This window comes from Opisthocomus hoazin, chromosome 2, assembly GCF_030867145.1.
Source record: "Opisthocomus hoazin isolate bOpiHoa1 chromosome 2, bOpiHoa1.hap1, whole genome shotgun sequence".
Lineage (NCBI taxonomy): Eukaryota > Metazoa > Chordata > Aves > Opisthocomiformes > Opisthocomidae > Opisthocomus > Opisthocomus hoazin.
This window is the reverse complement of record NC_134415.1, coordinates 128,233,969-128,251,267: the sequence shown is the minus strand read 5'-3', so window position 1 is coordinate 128,251,267 and position 17,299 is coordinate 128,233,969. Positions and strand designations below refer to the sequence as shown.

General features: G+C 45.1%; 1 protein-coding gene across 1 annotated transcript in view; it reads left to right on the top strand.

The window, feature by feature from the left end:
* The window catches only part of PKHD1 (PKHD1 ciliary IPT domain containing fibrocystin/polyductin), a 277,151-nt gene that overhangs the window by 65,418 nt on the left and 194,434 nt on the right, over window positions 1-17,299 (top strand). The window lies entirely within an intron of this gene.

The window sequence follows — 17,299 nt, the reverse complement described above, 5'->3', positions numbered from 1 at the left end:
GTATTTTTTTTGAGTCTTAAATGAGCTTTATCTTAATTTCTGGGCAATGTATATATTTTTTAACACTTTCATTTTTTATATAAATTCGAAGTCTGTTCTTAAAGGGGTGTTTTCTGTTACTGAGCAGATATAGTAGCCATGAGATACAATTTCAGCTCTCTGGCAGAGACTTAGCATTCAGCATTAGTGCAGCTCTCGTTGTGGATGTTTTTTGCTCCTATTCAGTATCTAAGGTGAAATGGGACAGTCTTCCCGGTGCCATGTGTAGTTGTAGCAAGAAGACAGCTATCCACAAAGTGTTCATTGAAAAAATTATGACTCTGAACTAACATCATTGTAAGGGTCTATATCTAAAAGTGTTCATTGCAAGCCTTAAAGGTTCTTTTAGAGCCCTCAGGGTGTTGCAGAGTTTTTTGGGGGGTGTTGAGCCATTGTGCTACCTGTGAGAAGGAATTCAGAGGGGTTAGATATTTGGTAAAAGTCAAATAACCCTGTATCATTATCCTTTCCTAACTGAGCAGCTCCTGAGAAGTGGTGGAGTCCTACCATGTATGGGACGGTGCAAGTGGGAAGAGTTAGATGCCTGAGTGATGAGAACAAATGCTGTTTTTTGTCTAGAAAACCAAGTTATCTTAGTACGGTTGAGACATGGGAAACTGAAGTTTATTTTTTCAGGCATGATATTAAAGCTATCATGGTAATTATTAACTCTGTTTGCAATGAAATTTCATTTACTGTCTCTCCCACCCCAGAAGTAGCTGCCGTGTCCTGGCAGAGTAGTTTTGGTGTGTTTCTAGCATGAGATTCTAGATCTTTTACTAAAAGTCTCTGAATATTTGCCCTGCAAATCTACTTTACATGCATGCTACTATTGCAGCCAAGTATCCTAAAATACAGTTGCTCTCCTTCATTCTGTTGTTTTAAGTCTGTCCCATGTCTGTGAAGGAAAGTCACATGTAGTCTTTTACCTCTTTGTTAGTATTCGTTTGCTCATCAGCCTTGCTAGTTATGCTACCAGAAACATTCACAGCTAAGGAGAAAATGAAGCCAGAAAAAGAATTGCTAGTTGGCAACCGCAGGAGGCCAGCAAAGCTAAGTGCTCAAGCAAGTATCAGATCAAATGGAAACTACTCCTTTCATTTATATTTTCCTTCCCAAATGTGATAAGGGCATCTCTACAGCCCTAAAGCCCGGGCTGCAGCGTAGAGGAGCTATTAGCTACAGTTGGCTGTGATCTGGACAGCTCAGCTGTGTCATGTGTCCTGTAGTCTCACTAATGAGAAGATGACAGGTTGTCTTTTGACTCAGGTGGGAGCAAGAATAGGAAGAAGTAGTAAGGTTTATCCCTGTTATGGTATTTCTGCTCAGCGTGGGGAAAATCAAGGAAGTCCCAAGCATCCTGAAAGAACAAATTCATTCAGGGAGAGCAGGACGAAACCAGCAGCACTTTTAGATCTGGGATTTGCTGCCATTTAATGAACCCAGCGGGCATTTGGAATAATTTTATCTCTTCCCAAAAATGGCCTGGGTGATCAGAGGTAGATAGGTGGGGAGTTCAGATAAATGGTTTCAATTTTGGTCCCTTTCTAGCTGACAGCATCCCGTTAAGATTTACGACCTGGTGCAGCATATGCATGCTTCACTATAGAGATTTAAATCATGTCATGTGAACTGGCCTTACCTTTCCAGTGGAAATAACGGTCCCCAGGTTCAAGACCAAGCAGTGAAATGCATTAATAGCACCACGTGCCTTAGGATAATGGTGCTATTAGCAGGCAGCACTACTCTGCGTACAAGTAATGGGACTGCATCTCTTTATAATAACATCTGGCACTTGTATTGCACGCTCATGCAAGGATCTCATAGCACTTCTTAAAAAATCGGCCTGATCCATAGCTGTTTTCAGCATAGCTACGATGCTGAGTGCTTTCTGCTTACTCTTCTGCCATGTCAACGATGCCCAGGCAGGCTGATAACTCAACAGTGTCTTAGCACAGCTGGGCTTTGTGGGAGGGTTGGAGCAGAGATGATTAGATGATGACAGAGCAGGATTAGCTCCAGGATGTTACTGGAAGTAACAAGAGGCTTGGCAAAAAGGCTGGCAGAAGCTTGTATCATCAAGAGCGTGCAGGGGGCGTTGGCAAGAAGAGAGAACAACCTTCGTTCAGAACAGAAGATTGGAAAAAACCCCAAACTCAGAAGGCTGGTTCTAGGAACTTTAGTCTTGGGATACAAGCTTTAGGGTGAGGGCATTTTTTCTTCACTCTTTATAAGACACTTAATAGGACCGGTCTGTAATTCTTAATATACTAAGGAAAAAACAACGTGATCGGTTAGGATTTGGTAGGTTGGAAAGGATGCAAACATGGTCTGTGCATGTGACGAAGTTTTGCAGCAGTCTCCTAGTGGGAGAATGCCAGGCAGAAGGCTCCAGAGATGCCTGGGAAGGTCTGTGTTTCTGTGATGCTTTTAGCTGCCCTGTTACCAGTAGCTCACAGACACTGCCTAGTGACGTTGAAGAGGAATCCATGCACAAGGATCCTGGTGTACAGTGAGTGGCAGAGACATGTCCTTCAGCCTGATCCACCTTCTTTGACCAGCAGCAGCCTTGCAGTGGAAATGGTCCATTATTCTCTTGCCTGACTCTGCAGAACAGTATCCAGACAGTGAATTCACCCTGCATCTTTGCGTCAGCTTTACTAAAAATTGCATTAAATGGCTGTCGTAACTCATCTAGGAATCAGACCTTAGCCATACTAGCTGGGTTTTGAATAAGAGCGTGTTACCAGACCCATTCCTCCATTTTTCTGATCATGTCGAGAGTGTATTGTATACAGTACCATGGTTTTCCCTCTTTGTCGGTTTGAACTGCAAGTGCATGTGTAAACCAGGGACACCAGAATTATCTGATGAGATTACCAAACACCACAAATACTCTTTCTCAGTGAGTTAATGAGGTGGCTCTCCTTTGACTTCTTTTACTGTCTTAGACTTCCAGAAACTCCAATACCAGAAGATCATTGTACCTAGATACAAACTACTCACAGGGACATTTTTTTCTCCCATTTCTTTACCTCCTTTTTTGTACTGTGATAAATACATAGAAAGATCTATTTTACTGAATATTTAGAGATTGACTCTAGATGTCGTAATTTTTGTATAATCTGCATGAGAGAGATGATAAGCTTAATTCTGCAGGTCAGAGAGCTCTTCCACCTCTGATTTCAACATAACTTTGCTTGAAATATGGGCGGTAGCTATCACTGAAATTAGGTTAGTTTTCAAAAATGCTGGCCGTCCTATTCATGTTGTGCATGCTGCTCCCGTGAGTTGGTCACTTGAATTTATGGTCCAGGTTGAACGCCTTTGAAAACTTCTGTGTCGGATCCTCAACCAGGGAAAATGGCTGTATTTTCAAGGGAGGTGAAGCAACATCCATCGCTTAAGTTATGTTCCTTCGAATCTGGTCTCAGAGGTGTTCCTTGCATGGCTACAGTCTGAGCTGGGCTCAGCTCTCAGTCTAGTGGACCCCCCAAATTATGTGTAGCTTCAAGTTGCTGGCTAGAGATCTCCGAGTTTCATGGCAGACTTCATGAAATTTGAGTTGACCAACCTGGCCTTTTCCTGGGGTCTGGTGGTCTGTGCTGATCATCCCCTAGAGAACAGCTTGTACAGATTTCGTTAGAAACTGATTTAGGCCCTTGCCTCAATTTGTGTTTGAAGTATTTTACCCTGTATGACTTAATTAGGACACGCGAAGTAAGCAGCAGACCTCTGCCCCACTGTTGCATTCGACATCATTAGTGTTTGTAACTTGCTTCATTATCACCCAAGAAAGAGTTGTAGAATAATTTTTGTATTGGCATATAATGCAATTTAGCCTACTGAAAGGAGAGGGGGGAAAAAAAAAGTTAAAAAAATCCTGCACTGATTGTATATCCCACAGGACTTAATTAGTTCACTGTTTCATGATACACTGGATAATGGGAAGATATGAATTAAATAATAAAAGGGAAAAGAAAAGTTCTAATGCTCACTCAGTACCTGTCCACTTCCACCTTGGCTGCATAATGAGATGTCAGCTACCGTGACACTGATGAGACATGCAAAACACACGGATAACACATGTAAGGGGTGCTCATGGGAAGGTTTGACCAGGCTCGGATGTCTCCGAACCCATTATGCTTAGTGAGCCTTCAGATTATTATTCCGGATCACTGGACCAGACCTAATCATCATGCAAGCATGCTGTTTGAGCAACATTTCCCTGCTCCGACTCCCCCTCCTCCTCTGGCCCAGATGGGTGATATAATGCTCGTCGGAGGGCAGATGCCACGTATATTAAGTCAGTCGTAGGGAAGCTGAACTGGTATACTAGTGAATTCTCTCCAAACCAACCCTCGAGGGGTCTCTACTAAGAAATAGAAGGCTAATAAAAAATAACTTGCAAGATAAAAATGCCATCCTGGATTATGGCTCTGCCTGGGTATGCTGTGCTGCCTTTAGTTTGTTTTTAAATAGGGTATTAAGGGAAGGTCTTGAGATTTAAGAAGTAGCTTAGAGTATTGAGAATCTGTGAATTTTTAGCTTGGTGATTGATACCAGGATAACTGCTTTGTTCACTTCTCAGAGAAAGAAAAAAAATCCACAAAGACAGTGTCTGAGATATGCACAGTCACCTAAGAGACCCTTGCTGTTCAACTTCCACTTAATGTAATCAGGACTAGCTCTCCAAATCCCTTGGATTTCTCTGCAGAGCTTAGAATCACTCCTTCCCTTCTTTTTTTGCCCGTCTTTTCCCCATTTACCATCTCTCCAGATGCAACTGTATTTGGAGGTGAGGAAGGAGACGAGATCATTTTGCCTGCTGGAGATGTTTGGTGCTTTATATAGGTGGCAAATCCTAGACAGCTTTCTGGTGAGCATAAAAGGCTTTCTGGAAGCACAGAGCCCTCTGGACATAAAGGGCTGTTACTTTATTTTTCATAGCAGGACTGATGTCGAATCTCTCAACCACGCTGTCCGTCTGGGAGGGTTACAAGTGATGGGAGGTGACTGTCCCTTGCAGGGCTGGCAGGATCTTTGCTCTCTTCATGGTAGTTGTGCGATGCTCTTTCCCTCTCATTGTAGTGCCATCCTCACACTGCGTGGATGTTTGATGGGTTCATTTTTGAGGGTGAGTTGCTCATAGTTTGTTCCCCCTGCTTGTAGGGGCGTCTGTGGGCTTCCAGTTTATGGTCAGATATTATTATAAGTATCTTCTATTTGAAAAAAGAAATCAAAAAACGCCAGTAACTTCACTAAAACACCAGTGCCTAAGGGTGAAGGTAGTGTACTGGTTTTGAAGCTTTTTCCCCTTTGCCTTCTGAGATTGGTACAGTCCTGACATACTCTCATTCCTACACTCTGTCCCTTTGGTATCCTTTGTCTGCCCACCTCCACCTGCCCTCCTTCTCCTATACTGTCCTTGTTTCTCTGGAGCAGCAAAATCTGCCAGAAAGAGCAAACGATCCTCTCTCCCTCCTCCAGTGCTCTCCCCTCCTGTAATGCCCTTGAGGAAAACCAATTTGAGACTGGTTAAGCAAACTATGGACGCGTCCCGGTCTGAGAAGCAGCCCGCTAATGAGCCCTGGCACCATGTTCTAGTAGAGAAGGAGCCATCAGCTTTGTGCTTCCTTCCCCTTGCTGCAAGGCAAGGAATGCTGCCTGCCCTGTGTCGCCATATTGTGGATATGGATGCTAACGGGTGCTTCAGAACAGTGTTTCTTCCTCGACCTCCTTACCTTGGCACAGAAAGTTTTACTGGGGAAGCAACAGAGCAGATTCCAACTTAATATGTAGTTTGTTTGTTTGTAGCTCGCCTCTTCTCAACTTGAGGGAGAATTGTAGTAAAATATGGTATTTTATTCCTGTACATCCTTTTAGTTACTGCAAAACCCTAGATCCCTTTATCTGGCTGTAGTGATCGCATCTCGCGAAGGCTTGGGAATAGTTTGCTTTGACTACAGCTTAGCAGGGAACATCCTGATAGCACCTGACATTATGGTGTCTTCGACTTTGAGTGGGCCTTCTGGGTGCTTTGCCAGTGCAAATAGCCAAAAATAACCGTGTTACACAGGATGGGATGACAGGAGTAGGACTAGATGAAAGTATTCTAAAATATTGTCTGTGTATTTCTCATAAATATGCACTTCTAACAGTTCAGCAAGCCCACCCTTGCATCTCCATGGTGCCTATTTCTTAACCTGCTAGCTTGGTCACAGTGTTATTTTCAGAAGGGGGTGGGAAATGCAACAAAATCAACCAGGATTTGCAAGCCTCACAGAAAGGAAGTGGAAGAGTTCATAACAGTCTAATAAAAATAAAAGCACAAAGCCAGTCTTGGGGTGCGGATGCTATCAGAGCAGACAGAGGTAACATCTGCAAGGTTGTTAAGATGTAGAGAACCAAGATGGCCTCCACAGTAACCACAGGCAATGTGAAGAGATAAATGGTTGACCCGAGCCCGTGTCAGGCTAGGATTGATGCCACTATCAGCCCTAGTGCCTTTGCAATGATTTTTTAAAAAATCTCTGATAGAGTGTGTTATCTAGTTACTGGCACGAGGGCAATGGCCTGGAGGCAGCAAGAAGGAGGGGGGAGGAAGAAGGAGAGGAGGAGAGAGAGAAAGAAAAAAAGGTCATTCCAGGAGGACAATCTCTGTTGGACTAAATGAGAAAATAAGGGCCTTGCTCTGAAAGGGGGAAGTAAATAAATAAATAATAAAAAAAGTGGCTGCTAGGTGTGTGAGAAAAGGATAAGCAAAATTGCTTCTCTTGCTTTCTCTGTTTATCTTTTTTTTTTTTTCTTTTTTTTTTTTTTTTTAATGGGATCAGCCTTGGGCTGAAATGGGAAATTTAAGAGATGTGCTTGTGGTGTGCTTTTTTTTCCTTTTAGTTTAACTTTTTACTTCCTGATTTGAGGTTTAACTCTTTCTTCTCCTGCTGTCAGATCAAAAATGAAGGGCTGAACTGTAGCTTTCTTTTTTTCCACATTTTGAACAGCCTCTTGGTTTTTTCCATCTTTCTAGTATGTCTGAGCAGATTGTTTCCTAAATTGTATGTGCCTTTTCAGGGAGCCCTCTTCTCCCCGTCACTCATACTGCTGCACTAGAGGCACGTTGGAAGTTACCAGCGGGATGGGATTGATGTTACCCCCAAGATGAGATGCTCATCCGCTGTAACCTACAGCACATCAAAGCCTTGCCACTCACATTTAAACACACCCATGTGAAATCAGAATTAAGCATGGCTCAGTTTAGTGAGAACCATTTTCCTTCTCCCCCCTCCATTTACTCCTGCTCCCCAACCTTACAGGAAACACAGATTCAGATTGAATAGTGTCCTTTTGGAGGCTCTCCTCCAGGGAACAGAAAGCAAATATTTCCCCTCCTGCAAAAAGAAAAGGCTGAAATTAAGGTCAGGAGGATGCTGAGAAGCCTTCCTGGGGGACTGTGGGCATATTTTCTCTCCTCTTGCTCCCAGGCTCTTGCACAAAGTCTTGCTGCCACTTTCCTGTTTAATTATGACAGAAACTCTAATTGACTTCTGTGGCTTTTAGGTAGTTTTGGAGAAGGAAAAAATCTCTGCAGTTTAGAAAGTGGCTCTGGTTCTCCATGTGTGGGACTCGCTCTCTATTTGGGGGAAGGAGCTGGGAGTGTTTGGTGCCTGGGTCCATGCTGGGGTGCATGGCATTGGGCTCTGGGTGAAGTCAGAGGGAAGCCTTCTCCTTCTCCTCATCTTGAGTTGAATTTGAACAGGGCTGAGCTCCTTAGAGACACACATAGACCACGCTTGTTCTCCCTCATTGAAGCACACCTTAACATACTTCTTGCCCAAACTTAGGTGGGATGTGGCCTGAAGGTGCTTTCAGAGTTCCCTCATCACTAACATAGGACTCTGCATCACCATCTGACTTTGTGTCCTCTCCCCAGTCCCAAAGAGAGCAACACTGTGGACTTGATGCTTCAAATAGGAATTTTCTGTGGAGCAGAGGCATTGGCTGACCTACAGCCACTTTTCAAATGTTTCTGGGGCCTGTTTTGGCACCCAGCAAGGGCCGGGCATGTTGTTGCCCAGTTTTGAAAGCTGAGAGATTTGAGTAGCATGGCCTTGGTTAGAGTGAGCCCATTGGAGGGGCCCTTGATGTGGTTGCATCACAGATGGAGATGCTGTCTTCATGTTGTTCAAGCAGCACCAAAAGCATGTGTCCAAGACTGAGAACTGGGTTTGACCATGGCATTGGAGACAAGCCCCTGGTCTGAAGCGCTGAAATGTTGGGTCTGGAGGTGGAGTGTATTTCCCTTGAGACTCAAGCCATAATCAGAGCTATTTTATTTTATTTTATTTTATTTTATTTTATTTTATTTTATTTTATTTTATTTTATTTTATTTTATTTTATTTTATTTTATTTTATTTTATTTTAATATTTTCTCGGTGTTTTGTTTTAGGCACCTAAATCCATTCTAAGGCCCCAATTGACATGAATTCCTAGTTCTGAACTCATTTTAAACCTCCCACTCAATGCCCTGGTTCCCTCATGTAAATCAAATTTAATTTGAACTAATCTTGCAAAATGTTGCCCCTACATGTGAATGTTGGTATGTGTCAGGTGCTGTGGTGGCTCCATCTTCATGCAAGTCACTCCCAGTTGGTGGTTTAGTCACAGATATTTATGCAGGAGAAGAACTTGCTTCATGTATACAAAGCCATTGGATTCTCCAGGACATTTATTTGGATAAGCACTGGCAGGATATGGGCCAATAACTCAGGTGGGCAGTTATCTTTAGCCATGAGTTGCAGAGAAGCAGCGTGTCCTTCTCTTTCTGTCTCTACAAAGTTTTCTGTTAGGTTGTAGACTGTATCTGAGCATGCTGTAATGCTTCTGTCATTGATGGTATTTCATGTGATGTGGCTGCTGGATTACAGCACTTCTGCAGGGATGTAGCTCTAAAGACCTGAGTTTGGTACCCAGCCTGGCCTTGAGCCTTGAGTGCAGGATCAGGCTTCCCATCCAAGCCAGAATCAGTGAGAAGAAACCTTGGATACAGTGTGTGTGTGGGGGACAGTTGGGTTTTTCTTCATTTAGAAAAAAAGTGGGTAAATCCTAAGGATAACACAAAAAGGTTTGGTCTTGTAATAAGCTACTGATAGTGTGGAAACATAATCGTCTTGTATTGTGATTTCTTCTGTGAAAAGACTTTAAGGTAAGGAATAGAGTAAGGATGAGTAATATTTGTCGTGTTACTTATTTAAAGTTTGATTTTTTTTCTGATTTTGTTACTGTTGGTGTTACGACAAGGTTTTTTATACACTAAACAGTGTGCACTAGGTGTACAGTCAGAGGACAAATGAATTGCTGTACTATTTCAGTTCAGAGGGTGTTTAATAACACTTAACACTTTTTTCTTAAAAGAAGATTGCTGCAGCAGGAGGAAAGCCCAGCATGTTAAAGCACTGTGCCACAGATAATCTGCTAGACCCTTCCTCTGTCTTTAAGGAAAGGGTTAATTTTATGCGATTGCCAGTAAAAACAAGCTGTTTTCATCATGAGTCTGTAATAGCCGGGTGATAGACTGACTTAACAACTGCTTGCTAAGTACTGGGTACCTTCCCCTGATTGGCAGCTCTGTAAGTGGAAGCCCCTCGTTTCCAATCTGTCCTTGTGAATAGCTGCAGAGCAAAGGATTTCTTTAACGGGATCGTAAGGCTACCTCGTAAAAACTAGCAAATAATTACAACAGTGATGGGAAGGAGCGGAGGAGAATGAGAGCTCTGTGGTCCCTGTGAAGAAAAGCAGACAACCCAGGGCAAGGAAGCATCAGGTGAAATGGAAGTTACACACGCTTTCCTGTGAAAGCTGCATCTTCTCAATAAAGCATCAGTTTAGCCCATCCACGGCTTTAACAAAATATTCCCAGTTAACTTCATGGGTGGTGCAGGGCTGGGAGCTGTTAACTCATATTCAGTTAAATTTCAAATGTCAGAGCTCATTAGCGGTGAGTTTAGCCAAAGACAGCTTGTGAGGAGCTTGGTAAATTTGACTTCCTCAAACAAAATTGAGGAAAGAGATTGCTGTTTTGCTTATTGATTTATTTTCCTGCTTTCACACATCTTCTTTAGGTTTGTGATTCTGATGAAAGGTCAGGCTCAGCTTCAACCACTTAGGGATTACATTTATCCCTCTCTCACACACACTCTTTCGCTCTCTCACTCCCTTATTCTCATTTATTTGCCTTTTTTCCTTCTGCCTTAACCTGTACTTGGTGAGTAGAAGATGAAGTTTTTGGTTTCCGTTTTGAGGAGAGCTTTTCTCTGAGCTCACCAGCAATCCCACGTGGGCATGCACAGCAAGACAGCATGGCTTTAGATGTTCTGCAAAGCTGGGTAGAGAGGTATGAAACAATTCTGTGTTGATTGTAGAGAAGACTCCGCCAAGCTCTGTCTGTCTCTCTGTGTTTTCCTGTTCCTGGCATTTAACTCCTTGTTGTCTCGTACCCTCCTGTGCTAAATTTCAGGGCTGACCAGCTGGAAAGCAGCTCTGTGGAGAGGGACCTGGGTGTCCTGGTGGATAACAGGTTAACCATGAGCCAGCAGTGTGCCTTTGTTGCCAAGAAGGCCAATGGTGTCCTGGGGTGCATTAAGAGGAGTGTGGCCAGCAGGTCGAGGGAGGTCCTTCTCTCCCTCTACTCTGCCCTAGTGAGGTCCCATCTGGAGTACTCTGTCCATTTCTGGGCTCCCCAGTTCAAGAAAGATGAGGAGCTACTGGAGAGAGTCCAGCGGAGGGCTACAAGGATGATGAGAGGACTGGAGCATCTCTCCTACGAGGAAAGGCTGAGGGAGCTGGGCTTGTTCAGCCTGGAGAAGAGAAGGCTGAGAGGTGACCTAATAAATGCTTATAAATATCTGAAGGGTGGGTGTCAAGAGGGTGGAGCCAGACTCTTTTCAGTAGTGCCCAGTGACAGGACAAGGGGCAATGGGCACAAACTGAAGCACAGGAAGTTCCATCTGAACATGAGGAAGAACAACTTCCCTCTGAGGGTGACGGAGCCCTGGCCCAGGCTGCCCAGAGGGGCTGTGGAGTCTCTTTCTCTGGAGATATTCAAGACCCGCCTGGACGTGGTCCTGTGCAGCCTGCTCTGGCAGGGGAGTTGGACTGGATGACCCACAGAGGTCCCTTCCAACCCCTAACATTCTGTGATTCTGTGATTCTGTAAATTAATTGGTGCAGAAGAAGTATTTGGGCAGTGGATGTCGCTCTACAGCGCCGTTTTGGGAGCCCTATTGGGGTCAGCACAAGGGTGAGACAGGCGATGGAGTCACTGGATGGAAAAACTTGGCTACAAAGCTGAGATGGCCCTGGTAATGCTGTAAAAATTGAGATTTCCCATGTGGGCAGGACTGCAGTTGCTGGTCACCAGCATGGCCCCAAGCCAGTATTAATTTTCAGTTCTGGAAGAGGTGTTTTCTGGATCGCCAGGTGCCTGAAGGGCTTGAAGGCAGGTACCATGGGACAACAATTTTGGATAAGTTTCTCCAGGTGGTGATAGCTAGCAATGGATAGGTCTTTCTGGGTTTGGACCGAGTCACTCCCATCTCCCATATGTGTATGTCTCATTATGAAATATACATATACCTCATTTGGGTGTGTACCCTAGTACAGTGCCCATCTCTCCCCAAAACCAAATCTGTCTTTGGAAAATGCTACTAGGCTTCCATCTGCACCCTGAAGAACCTGAATGCATTCAGACGTTGGGGTAGGGATGTGCCAGCTAGGGTCCTTGGGAAAGGGACCTTGTATTTTGAGTCCTGCCAAACAATTAACAGGCTGACAAATGTGTGTGTGGGAGGGCAGACAGTGAAAGCCACGGAGCGCACATTATTTCAGGGGATTTGCGTTCTCAACAAAGATGAGCTGTTACAGCCCTGCAAGAAAGAGGGATGGCTTTATAGTTCAAACAGCAGCAGTTCATGCTTTCAGCTCAAAGGCCTCTCAGTTCAGGGGGCAGTGTGTTGGTCAAGAGTTTCTCTCTCACGCTAGTCTCTCAGCTTGTTGTCTGGTTAAAACGAAGTTTGGGCTAAAATCTCTCGAAACAACAAGTGATCACTGTCCCGTAACGTGTGTGACGCTGCTGTTCAGCAGAGGCGTAGTCGTTCATGGCATAGCGGTTCAGTACAAAGTGCACGAAATTAACTTCAGCTGCCTTCTGGCTTGTGTTGTGGTGCTGTCTGCACCCCTTCTGAAATTGCCTATCGTGTGCCACTGTGAGCTCAAACTACTGAAAAAAAGTGAATTGAATAGATGGAAGTATTGTTCCATTGAGAATCAGTTCTAATTTTAGCTATATAAAATAAATGTATTAAAGTGTACATATCTGCTGTAGACATGTCCTCATTTGGAAGGCGTCTTGTGTCAGAAAGTTTCTCCTATATTTGTGCAGCTCCTTGCACAGTAGGATCTGAGGGTTTATCTGGATTTATTGCAATTAAAAAGACACCCTCTACTGCAGGGAAGTAGCAGGGATGTTCCTGGCCTTCTAAATGCCACTTAATGCTCAGATTCCCATTAAGACTTGGCAAATTCAGCTCAAAGTAACAGTGCTAAGGTAGCTTCTACTAAGGCGTGACGTCTTCCTAGCCATCATAACCCACTGTTACCCTATTGCTTATGTGACCTTTTCTGTAAGAGTCCCATCTTCACCTTTTTACCTTTCTGGTAGATAAGTGTTTTTGATGATGACAATAAAGATACTGCAAAGCACTTTTATTCTTGGTTGCCCCATCTGGGCTGTGCGTTTGATCCGAACGGCCGGCGTTCCAGTCAGATTGCACTATCAGATGGAGCTGGCTCTATTTCCTGCATTATTCTTCCTGGCTGTACCACATTATGCAATTATGTTTGCATTTAAACCTGAGCACTTACCTGTAATGATGCTGTAGTTCAGTACATGATACATTACAGCAGTAGATAATGCATACAGATAGGCTAAGAAAGCATGTTGTTGATGTGCTAAAACTAAACAGGACATTGCATTTGAAAACGGGCTCTGAAAGCTCGCAGATTGGGCTGAGATGTTTAAAAAGCTCGCATTATTGAAAGAACAGCCGTGTGGGGTGAACCCCTCTCCCTGCTGGGCAGGTACAGGATTGAAAGGGTAGCCTCCGTCGCAGAGGTCTGCCACCGCAATGCTTGTGGCTGTCACCCACTTCTGCAAGAGCCGGACATCTTGGCGGCTGGTGGGAGCCCCAAGTCCTGCACCCCTATAGCACAATGTAAGAGAAGGGCAGTGATGGAGCTCAGAGAACTGGCTGTGCCTCCGCTGCTGACCAAGCCCCTGACACCTGCGTTACACCTGCTCTTATCCCTGCACTGTGGATGCAGCCTTAAGGGACCGATTCTGACCGGCTGGTTTGCTTTACAGTGCTGTTACGAACACGCACGACTGCTTCAGTGAAGTTAGCTGGGTTGGTTTAGGAGGCGCTCAGCAGCTGGATGGCAGACCCTGGCTGCCAGTGTTGAGGGTGATGGTTATTATCAAAGTGTGCCAAGGCAGTTAATCTCTAAGCTCCTTTAGGACTTCACTTCTGACAGATAGAGTGAAGAGTTTAGCAACTTCTCTACCTCTGTGCAGAGCACTGCACAGGAGCAAGGGAGCAGATTTCAGAGATTAATAACTTTCAACATTGGTGGTCTGCATCAGATTCTGCCCTGGGAGGCAGAAAAGCTGCAGAGCCCAAAGAAATTTCTTTGTGCCCATTTAGGTCCTTCCTCTGAAGGCTGGAATTTACTTAAAAAACCTCATCTGAAACAGGTGAAAATAATCAGGCAAAATGTTTTGATGAAGCTGCTGCAGTGATTCAGAAGAAATCAAACCTGGTGCAGTCAGCCACGAGTTTTCCTTGCAGGATAATGAAACAATGCCTTCCTGCTATGCAAGGTATCAGCAAGCACATGTGTTTTCTTTTCATCAAAACAGGGATTGCAACATACAGTATTCCTAGCAGGTCCCTCCTTCCATCATGTTCTGGGGTTCTGTGAATGGAAGGAGCTATGGCTGGGTGAGTATCATCCTATTTGGATGTACAGGTGACAAGACAACAGTAGCACTTACAAAGCCTCTTACCTTTCACCTTTGGGTGTTGCTTAATCACAGCAGCACAGAATCACAGAATGTTAGGGTTTGGAAAGGACCTCTGTGGGTCGTCTAGTCCAACCCTCCTGCCAAAGCAGGGTCACCTACAGCAGGCTGCACAGGACCTTGTCCAGGCGGGTCTTGAATATCTCCAGAGAAAGAGAATCCACAACCCCTCTGGGCAGCCAGGTCCAGTGCTCCGTCACTCTCAGAGGGAAGAAGTTCTTCCTCATGTTCAGACGGAACTTCCTGTGCTTCAGTTTGTGCCCGTTGCCCATTGTCCTGTCGCTGGGCACCACTGAAAAGAGTTTGGCCCCATCCTCCTGACACCCACCCTTCAGATATTTGTAAGCATTTCTAAGGTCCCCTCGCAGCCTTCTCTTCTTCAGGCTAAACAAGCCCAGCTCCCTCAGCCTCTCCTCGTAGGAGAGATGCTCCAGTCCCCTCCTCATCCTCGTAGCCCTCTGCTGGACTCTCTCTAGTAGCTCCTCATCTTTCTTGAACTGGTGAGCCCAGAACTGGACGCAGTACTCCAGAAGGGGCCTCAGTAGGGCAGAGTAGAGGGGAAGGAGAACCTCCCTCGACCTGCTGGCCACACTCCTCTTGATGCATCCCTCTCAGTGGCAGTAGAAGTTTCAGTGCAGCAATACTGTGATGACAATGAATTATTGCTCAAGATGTGCCTGAACCTCAATGAAATAGTGAAAAAAAAAAATTGTGGAAGAAGAATGGAAGAAGCGCACCCAGTCACAATCACTTTAATGGCCTTGCGGCTTTGGCTGAGGTGATGTGGGTGCATATATAGCAGTACGAGTGTTTGTCCTTGGATTGTGTGGTTTTGCTGTCTGTATGCTTTGTTTTATGCGTAGGACATACCGAGTTGTAGCCTGCAAGCAGCACTTTCCTGCTTCAAAGCACTTAGTCTTTGCCTGGTACGTGACTCTGAACCCCTTGCAAACCAGGTTTGCAGTGGAGATGGTTTGTGTGTCGCTTCACTGGTGTTCCCTATGGCCCATAGGAGCTGTGTGAAGTCAGGGGCTGGGACCCACACCAGTGCTCTGACCTCCAGCCCACACTCGCAGCTGATTTGGGACTCTCTTCAGCTTTTTGTCTCCTGTCTGATCCAAAAACCCCACCGTCATCAGAACTCCACTGACACTGTTGGGGTGGACGGGCCTCATTCCTCCTGCCTTGTTTACTATAGTGCTCATTCAGAGATCCTTCTTGCTGACACATAGGCACGTAATTTAATTTCTTTTCCTGCAGGTGGTTGGAAAACGATTAAGCTAATATTTGCATTTGCAATATTTGCTCTCAGATTAGTTAAAGTAAGTCAAGATCATTCAATTGTGAGACAATATTTGCACAGTGGATACTGCAAAGGCCAACCAGTCACCAGGCTTGGTTATTCTGCTTGTGTAAACAACTTGATGTTGCAATTTTCTCATTACCATTAAATTGCTGTTTTTAATTTGTCTCAGAAGCCTTCATCCTTTGAGAAATCACTGGTTTAGAGAGATGTGTAAATTATGTGTACCCTTTAACTGTGCTCTGGAAAGGGAAAATCAGTCGTTTTGTACCTAAACTGAAACATCGTACTGAATTACCCCATGTGTTTATGTGCACAGGATTTTCATGCAAGTTGGGCTTGTGATTAAAACACTGCACTGGGACAGTTTCCACTGAAATAAACTGTCTCTGAATATCAGGCCATAAATGAACATTAGGAAGATTCTTGTGAGTTAGCAATGAGTTACTATAGAGAGAAATTGCATTTTGTGAGATAGGGATCTACATGTGCTCTAAGACATTTCCTCTGCTTCCAGGGTGTTTTCTTTAATATTTGAAGTTGAGATTTGTGGTTCTAAGATCGACCTCCCCCCATAGCCCTCAAAAGACCCTGAGAGACCCAAGAACAACACTTTGCTGATGACACCAAACTGGGAGGTGTGGTAGATACACCAGAAGGCTGTGCTGCCATTCAGCGTGACCTGGATAGGCTGGAAAGCTGGGCAGAGAGGAACCTGATGAGGTTCAACAAGGGCAAGTGCAGGGTCCTGCACCTGGGGAGGAACAACCTCATGCACCAGTACAGGCTTGGGGTGGACCTGCTGGAGAGGAGCTCTGTGGAGAGGGACCTGGGTGTCCTGGTGGACGACAGGTTAACCATGAGCCAGCAGTGTGCCCTGGCTGCCAAGAAAGCCAATGGGATCCTGGGGTGCATCAAGAAGAGTGTGGTCAGCAGGACGAGGGAGGTTCTCCTTCCCCTCTACACTGCCCTGGTGAGGCCTCATCTGGAGTACTGTGTCCAGTTCTGGGCTCTCCAGTTCAAGAAAGATGAAGAGCTACTGGAGAGAGTCCAGCGGAGGGCTACAAGGATGGTGAGGGGACTGGAGCATCTCCCCTACGAGGAGAGGTTGAGGGAACTGGGCTTGTTCAGCCTGAAGAAGAGAAGGCTGCGAGGGGACCTTATAAATGCCTACAAATATCTGAAGGGTGGGTGTCAGGAGGATGGGGCCAAGCTCTTTTCAGTGGTGCACAGTGACAGGACAAGGGGCAATGGGCACAAACTGAAGCACAGGAAGTTCCGTCTGAACATGAGGAAGAACTTCTTCCCTCTGAGGGTGACGGAGCACTGGAACAGGCTGCCCAGGGAGGTTGTGTAGTCTCCTTCTCTGGAGATATTCAAGACCCGCCTGGACAAGATCCTGTGCAGCCTACTGTAGGTGACCCTGCTTCGGCGGGGGGGTTGGACTAGATGACCCACAGAGGTCCCTTCCAACCCCTACTATTCTGTGATTCTGTGATTCTGTGATTTGGGACTCACATGAATGTCGTAAATAGGCCTGGACCTTCCCATGGGTCTCATGGTTTGTTTAATTACTGAGTGGCTTAATACCACCCATATCCTTCTGTTATTCAGTATTTTACCTTGTGTTCGGGTGACCTTTGCTTCCTGTATATAGGAAACTGACTCATGCTGTATCTGGGACGTGCAGTGCCCAACAACAGCGATGTCTTTTCAGTGCCCTATGGAAGCACCATTAGATCTAACTAATACTCCATGTCCTTAATTAAATACCTCTGGTGCAAAGAGCCTTACCTTCTGTGCTTGGAAATTGCAGTGA